At 34.0% G+C, this 7,137-nt stretch overlaps 1 long non-coding RNA gene across 1 annotated transcript; it reads right to left on the bottom strand.

Annotated features, from left to right (window-relative positions):
• Positions 1-997: 997 nt before the first annotated feature.
• LOC111697167 (uncharacterized) lies at positions 998-1,975 on the bottom strand. The gene is made up of 3 exons (XR_002764239.1): positions 1,721-1,975; positions 1,521-1,588; positions 998-1,063 (listed from the first exon to the last, which is right to left on the bottom strand). It is a non-coding gene; the product is annotated as an uncharacterized LOC111697167 (long non-coding RNA).
• Positions 1,976-7,137: the final 5,162 nt, after the last annotated feature.

The following is a 7,137-nucleotide window of genomic DNA, read 5'->3' as shown; positions in this document are numbered from 1 at the left end:
TTCTCAAAATAATCCCTAAAAAATTTACAATCTAAGAGGGTTTTAAAGATTGAATTTGCGCCCTTGCTGAACAAATATGCACCGTAAAAAAGGTCCCATAGGTCTCAAATGATTCCTAAAAAAATTCTCCACAATACTACATTCCCAGTTCAACTACCATACATTGCCGGTCACTCCCTTTAAGATGTTGTTGGGTGAAAGGAAAGAAAAATTAAGTATGTTGAATATTAAATCTGCTCACGTCAATTCATGGATATTTGATTATTTTCCCTTTTGTTAGCAAAGTTTCTATTCAAAAATTTTAATTTGACGGGAGCATTTAATTTTGTTCTGAGATCTGATAAATTTAGAAATTTAGATGAATTGATTGTGATCTCGGGTCAGTTAAATTTATCAGCAATCTAATTCTATATACTGTAATGTAACTAGAGAGACTCAAAGAAGTTCGTAGTAATATTTAGATTCTACTGTAGACCACTGGAGGGATTTCATAAGCCAGTTCTTTATTGGAAGGAAATTTTATTTTGACAATTGTTTACCATACATAGATATAAGGGGCAGGGCTGTGCAAAGTTCTAAACGGAAAATGACGAGCAGAAAGAACTACAAATATTCAATTTAGTAAATTAAAAATGTCGTACATTTTTTTCGTTCAACCTGAACGAAAGCGTATGTATTTCATTATTAATCATAATTGGCCTTCCCACTTCGTGATTTTAACTCACTGTAACGAACCGACTAAAAAAGCACTAACGTGCCCAGCCCTAAGTCATTATGTTAAAAGATTACTGATAAGAAAATACATTAAAACAAGAATTTATTTATCACAAATTGTTTCCTTATCGAAAACATTCAGACAACAAAAAATAAAAATCATACAATTAGAAACTAATTTATGAGAAGGTAATATTCCCCGAAACCATCTTTTTTAATCGACAGAAAATGCTTGATATTTTTTGAAAATTCCAATTTAACTCATTTTAATTTNTAATTATAGTAGAGAAGGCTGTTTAAACAGGGTGTTTCCCAATTCTGGAAACCTTCGTGTTGGAGCAACAGGATTCTAAATAAAATATTGAAAAATATATTTGGAATTCTCTTAAGTAAAAAAAAATTAAAACTGCACGCGTTCTGAATAAAAACAAAATATAAGTTTCTCTCTAAACAGTATATTGCATGCCCGTGATTTGGTTGCTCAAAAATTTTGTCTACTGTTTGATTATTTGAATTAGAACTGTCATGGCGGACTTGTTTAATATTTTAGTTTTTGGCTTAAAAAGTTGTTTTATATTCTATTAATATTAAGGCTTTGGAAACCATGATTACATCATGTAAAAAATCCCAAACTAGAATCGGCTTACAGAGTCTGTAAGCATTTACTTGAAATTACGCTTACAGTCCCTTATAAACAAATATTTAACTTTTGGCCAAAGAATGAACCCCGCCCACCCTTAGCTTACATTTCAAAATTATGTGAAGTCTGCACGCACACAAAACGCGCAATTAAAAATTCTACTTACTTCTAGACTAGTGCTCCCAGTGCACATACTTTTAACATGCAATCGTAGATGTTTTCGGTGCAGAACAACTAAAAATAAAAACAGGTATAAACAAAAATACCAAAAATACCAAATTAGAACTAATGTTGTTTGAAAGGTCTCTGTTTGAAAATCGGTTTTAATAAATATCAATGTTCAATATATATTCGTAATATATTTACCTATTTGTTTTGATATGTTTTTCATTTTGACGTTTTCCGAGTTTTCACTATGGAACTCTTCTGTCTCCTCTATTTATTTATGGCGTTTTGTTTATTTTTAGTCGTTGGTAAAGTTTCATTTTAATCTCTATAAAAGATCATTATTTCAATTAATCTTTATTGCCTTCGATACGCTTAAGACTGTACTGAGTCAATTTGTGATTTTTCATTTTTTTGCGAATTCTTTGTATAAATTTTCAGGGATTTTTATTATCCCAAAATTTGATTAAAACAATTGTTTATAAAATAATAAAGAAACCTCTATTACATATCAGATTGTCAACCATTAACATTAAAACCCCCCCCCCCTAGAAGATGAGCGCGAAGCGCCCTCTAAGGCTAGAAAGAAGGGCGCGAAGCGCCTTGAATTTCTAGTTCTTTAAATAAAGCTACCTAGATAGAAAGATAGATCTTAATAGAGGAGTAGCAAGCTTTAAAACTAATCCAATGGTACATATAAAACAGTGGATTTTGAATGAAAATATTACAAACATTGTGAGGTAAACACAGACCAATTTCACTTAATGGAATGTAGGTGGAATTTTTAAGTAACGTTTGTTCGATTCACAACAGAGCCCATAAACCCTAACTGAGCAAGGAGGAAGGAATTATCAGCTTGTACAGGAGTTTCTACACTCGTACCTTGACAGTTAGGTTAGGTACCAAGATCTAGGTTCTAGGATTGATTGTTTCTGTTTAAAATTAAGTTGGTGTTGATGCAGGATGTATTTGATCTAAATGCTCAAGTTTCTAAAAGCAATGTGATGGGAATAACTCGTGAGAACTGACAGAAATCTGATTCTGAAAGCTAGAACTTTCTTCTCAGCTTTCCTTAGTCATCTGGATAGATGGATAAATATGCGTAGAATGCGTAAACTTTACACTAATACAATAAAAATAATAATAACAGTCTTTTACCGTTTAAAACAAATAAACTCTAGCAGGCGCAGGGGCGTACGAGTGCATTTGTGTAGGGGGGGGGGCACTTTTTTGTGCCCTCCCTCCTCGGCAACATTGTGCCCCCCCCTAAAAACCTCTTTTTTGGAAAAATAATGATACCTTTTTTAACTCTGTAAACTATTCGATCATATACACACTTCCATATAACAAGTGTTAATATAGTATTTAGGTAATTTTCTTAAGTGGACTCATCAGACACTTACTCTTAATATTGTGGCGTAAGCTTCAATGAGTGAAAAATAGAGATGGAAACGTTTCTTAAAAAATATCTATATTTTCAAAGAAACGATATATATTGTATAATTATAAATAATGATATCATTTACACTGAAGGCAGTAATGATTAAAGCTTTTTTAATGAAACTTTTTTAATTAAGGGCAAAAGTGAGATTTAAAGTATTTTTTCTATACGATGTAATTATACTTAAATGGAATACATGCTTAATTTCAAGTGACCCTCCATTTATGGAGTGGCATGTCCGATGTACCTTTGAAACCTTCATTTCTCCATTGATTCTGAAGCAAAAAATGCGTGAGTCACTATTTTTAATGAAACTTTTTTAATTAAGGGCAAAAGTGAGATTTAAAGTATTTTTTCTATACGATGTAATTATACTTAAATGGAATACATGCTTAATTTTAAGTGACCCTCCATTTATGGAGTGGCATGTCCGATGTACCTTTGAAACCTTCATTTCTCCATTGATTCTGAAGCAAAAAATGCGTGAGTCACTATTGAAGAGAAACCACAAATAAAGATATTCAGTTTTCAAAATGGGAAACATGGATGTTTAATGCAATACTTGATCAGACAAAGCTTTGAATGGTATTGTTGTAAATTAGAATATATTTTAATTTTTTTTCTTAATATTTTAGTTTGGGTGAATGCAATGCAATGCAATGTAGAATGTAGATTGCCTGAGAAAGATGTAATATTAACCCCCCCCCCCCATGAGTCTCCCCTTTGAGGGGGCACGCGTAAGGGGGGCCGGAGGGGTTTGCCCCCCTCGTACTCCCCTTAGCAGGCGTAACTTTTTTATCATTGAAATTAGGAAGTACAAGTTACAACGCTAATTTCCAATTTGTCTCTTAACTCCCATGTTTATCGGTACATCCTGTACCGAATCTATGTAAGCAGGGGTCCTAGAAGCCTAGTAATCATTAATCATACAACAGTAAGGAGCAACTTTTCAAAAATAGATCAGTACAGAAAAAACATGCAGTGATACAAAACTTTAATAAAGGCCAGTCAGGGGGGGGGGAATCTTTATAACATTCTTGTGGAATAAAGGGACCAGCGGAAACAGGAAAGGGAAAAAGAGGAATTGTGTGGATTTTGAATAATAAATATGTTAATTTTAGAGTAAGGTGTGCATACATATTCTCTGGTTTAACTCTACATAATCCCCTCCCTTTACACATTAAAACTGTCAAAATAGAATCCCATAAATCTTCTAGAACATTCTAGATTCTAGATCCTAGATCTTAGATTCTAGATCCAAGATCTTAGATCCTAGATCCTAGATCCTAGATCTTAGATCCTAGATCTGAGATCCTAGATCCTAGATCTTAGATCCTAGATCTTAGATCCTAGATCTTAGATCCTAGATCTTAGATCCTAGATCTTAAATCCTAGATCTTCGATCCTAGATCTTAGATCCTAGATCTTTTAAGTATTAACATCATTTCTTACTCAAAGAACTTTTTATTCTTTATCCATGTATTGCAATAGTTTTTGGGTGATTATGTCAACCTGTCTACTTGTCTACCGGTCTATTTGCATACCTGCTTATTTGTCTACCTGTCTATTTGTTTAGCTATTTTTTGTATGCATGTCTATTTGTCTACCTGTCTACCTGTCTATTTTTTACCTGTTTACCTGCTTACCTTACTACTTGTCTACCTGTCTACCTGTCTACCTGTCTACCTGTCTACCTGTCTACCTGTCTACCTGTCTTTCTAGTGTCTACCTATCTCTCTGTTTTCTTGTCACCTGTCCAGTGGCCTGTAAACAGTTTTATGACGAGAACTCCTCCTATATCTAAGAGTTATTATAGGGTGGGAGGTAAGGACTTAGAAGGAATGAAAACAAAAACATATTTTAAACCAAGGAAATATAGAATACAAGGAGTGGGCGATGGGATTTACGTACACTTTGCTGTGACGTTTTTGCACTGCTGAAGAACTAGTAATTCTGCGTAAAAACAATAGCAAAGGCAGTCGATCCAATGTAAACAAATGCAAGAGATGCTAGATGTTTGTTTATTATTTGTTTTATTGTTTACAATCTTTATTATTGTTGTTACGCAGGAACTAGTTCTTCAGCAGTCACAGCAAAGTATAAGGAAATCCCATCGTCCCCCCCCCTTGTATTCTATACACCTTGTTTCATACAATGCTTTGTACAACAGTTCAATGCAATACAATGGCACATATCTTCTTCATCTGTCAGTCATCTTTATAATCCAATTGTAAAACAAAGAACAACAGTAAATTATTAAGGTTCTGATTTTCAAGTTTAAATTACCCCTCGTATGATCTCTGATAAGCAGGTGCACTATGAATATCTAAATGTACTTAACATTCCTATATAGCACATGTACACTGTACACTGTACACATTCTAATCTAAAATCTTAATATAATGAACTATTGAAGCAATAAATTAACTTGTTCAGCCATTAGAAACTAGTTGTTGTTCAGCAGTCCAAAAACTAGTTGTTGTTCAGCAGTCCAAAAACTAGTTGTTGTTCAGCAGTCCAAAAACTAGTTGTTGTTCAGCAGTCCAAAAACTAGTTGTTGTTCAGCAGTCCAAAAACGTCACAGCATAATGTACGTTTCTTATCAAATCATGCATTATTATAAATGACTATAGATGTATAGAGTATCATCTCGTCGAATTACAGAAAATATGGCGCTTGATTTTAAGAGTTAGGGCCGCAACCTAAATTGCCTTGTAAGAACCAAGGACTAGGAACAAATCGAATTTAAGTCCTTAATATCGAGTGCAATTCTCATGAATTTCCGGAAATTTTAACTACTGAACCAGACATAAAAAATTATTAATCTTATTTTATTGAAAACTCCAAAACTTCAACACTTGAACACTTGAACACTTCAACACTTCAACACTTCAACACTTCAACACTTCAACACTTCAACACTTCAACACTTCAACTGTTCAACACTTCAACACTTTAAAACTTCAACAGTTCAACACTTAAAAACTTAAACTCCTAAACTCAACTCCAGGAATAAATACAAAAACATTTAAAAATCTAATTTTTTATTATATAATTGAAAAAATGTCTGCTATTACAAATATCAAAGGATGCAGTTTGAATCTCTCAATTCGCTCTTAAATGTCCCTGTTTGTTGTGGTTGGGTGTCTTGGTATGTATGTAATAATGTATTGCTATATCAATCTTAAAGAAAAAAATGGTCACATTAATCTATGTTTCGTTACAACCCGAATACAGGATTAGTACATGAATATTAAAAAATATGCCTGCACTGCATAAACGAGTTTTAGGGCTCGGTCCGGATTAGACGAGTAGTGTACAGCGTTCTCTTGGAATTTCAGAAAAATCCAATCAAAATTGTCACCCCGGGTTCTCCTTGGGTTCCCTTAAAAAGTTTCAACTAATTTGGTCCAGCCGTTTGGACAACTAAAGCGAAGAGCTTTATTATATCTATATATAGATATCTAAATTTAAAGTTCGAAGCATTTCATATTGTAAAACTTTAAAAGTTTTTCTTTTCCTAAATGTTTTTGCAGAAGTTTTACTCTGAAATATTTGCAGTACGACGGTGTACCCTGCAGGATAACCCATTTATCAAAACTAAAGTCTTAGGTTTGTATTTTCCCAGGGAAAGAAATCTGTGAAAAGTAGAAGATAAATGGGGTAAAGACAGTAGCTTGTCATTACACAGAGGTTTTCAGCTTTTCCTTTCTCCCTCCTTCCCTTCACTCAACCTCCACTTTTCCTCCTTCTTCTTGTCTTTTTCCTTAATTTCCTCTTCCTTTCCTTTCACTCCTTTTATTCTTCTCCCTTCCTTTCTTTTACAACCCTCATCCTTTTTTATTTTCCCCTCTTTCCTCGGTCCTAACCTTTTTTTTGCACCTTTCACTACTTCCGTCATCCTTCGTTCTCACTCTTTTCCTCTTTTCCTCCCCTTTTCTTCCCCCTTTCCCTTCATCCTCCATTCTGTTCTTTTTACCACACTAACCTATTTTTTTCCCTTCCTTACCTCTTCCGTGACTTTCGTCTTCCTTACTTTCCCCCTCTTTTCTACCCCTTTCCTTCCCCCTTAGCCCTTCATCATTCAACCTGTTCTTTCCTTCACCCTAACCTATTTTTTCCCCTTCCTTACCTCTTCCGTGACTTTCGTCCTCCTTACTTTCCCCTTCCTTTCTAC

This window comes from Eurytemora carolleeae, unplaced genomic scaffold, assembly GCF_000591075.1.
Source record: "Eurytemora carolleeae unplaced genomic scaffold, Eaff_2.0 scaffold128, whole genome shotgun sequence".
In the NCBI taxonomy this organism is placed as follows: Eukaryota; Metazoa; Arthropoda; class Copepoda; order Calanoida; family Temoridae; genus Eurytemora; species Eurytemora carolleeae.
The sequence above is the reverse complement of the archived record's forward strand: the minus strand, read 5'-3'. Positions and strand labels throughout refer to the sequence as shown.